Here is a 1,263-nt window from a genome sequence, read left to right as displayed (position 1 = left end):
AAATCGTTTGGCGTAAGAACGACGTTTTTCAGCTGCCACCGATCATCACATGTCTGCCGATGAAGAAGTCATCGGTCGTGTGTAAAATATCGAAATGTTTGACTTTGGGGTAACATCGGTCACCACAGCAATTATTAAACGCGCTTTGACCGGCGGTGACTGGGATTTCAGCAGCTCGGTAATCGGTATATTACGATGGTATACGCTGCTGAATAGGTCGGTAATGAGATAATTTCGATGTTTTGTACCTATATAAAAGGCGATTCTTTTATAATTAAACACTCTTTATTTCCAGAAGTGTAAATGTTATTGAAAATATTATTTCACATAGTTTCAAGAAGCTTACAAAACAATATAACATTATATTTTTAAATATTTTTCATCCTTATAATTTTTTGACTTTTTTGAACGATAACATAGAGTTTTAATTTTATATTCCAAAGCAGAATATTTGTCTTAGTATTTCGAAACATAAAAAGGTGGGTAAGTGGATTTCGCTCTGCTGTACAGTAGGTTACAAGTGGGTCACTGTATAATGGATGGTATTAAATTTGAATTCAATGATATAATATCATTGTATAAGAAAAACGATTCTGAGCGGAGCCAGTATGTTAGTCTAGGTATAAGACATAATATTATATTAGGTACCTATAATAAATTCCAAATTAATCATATCATAATATTTATTAGGTACTTATAACGCGTTATACATCAACAAAAAACCGTGGTACTATCATAGATATATAATAGTATACTTTAGAAGTTTCAAGTACCCACGAATAATATTATACAATCACAACAAAATAACTAAAATAGTTATCCTAGGTTTTTAATATGTAATTTCGTCCAAATTTGTACTTAAAATGACTATAAAAATAAACTGCGTAAATGTATTTTTTAGATTTTTTGGTAACAGAATTAATTACTTACGTGGAATCTTGTTTTAAATTTTCAATTCTTAGATACAAACATTGAACATTTTATAAATTTTTAACTACAAAATAATTTTTCAAATTAAAATTTGATAAATTTTGTCAAAATTTGATCTTTAAATGCTTATAAAAAAAATTGTGCCTATGTATTTTTAATATTTTTCAACTGATATTGTAACAATATATCAGAGCTTTGTATTAAATTTATACACTTTTTGGCCCAACAGATAAACTTTATTGATATTTATAAAAAAAAAAAACTAAAAAAATTGAAAACTTACAATGTCCGTAAACAGCTCAAAAGAGTCAAATTATTTTAAAAATTTTATCG

General features: G+C 27.5%; 1 protein-coding gene across 1 annotated transcript in view; it reads right to left on the bottom strand.

Moving 5' to 3' along the window:
* LOC100570590 (fatty acid synthase) overlaps positions 1–1,263 on the bottom strand; it is a 14,961-nt gene that overhangs the window by 5,882 nt on the left and 7,816 nt on the right. The gene's annotated exons all lie outside the window — the stretch shown is intronic.

This window comes from Acyrthosiphon pisum, chromosome A1 (assembly GCF_005508785.2).
Source record: "Acyrthosiphon pisum isolate AL4f chromosome A1, pea_aphid_22Mar2018_4r6ur, whole genome shotgun sequence".
Classification (NCBI taxonomy): domain Eukaryota; kingdom Metazoa; phylum Arthropoda; class Insecta; order Hemiptera; family Aphididae; genus Acyrthosiphon; species Acyrthosiphon pisum.
Note: the sequence above shows the minus strand (reverse complement) of the source record. Positions and strands in the feature narration are given on the sequence as shown.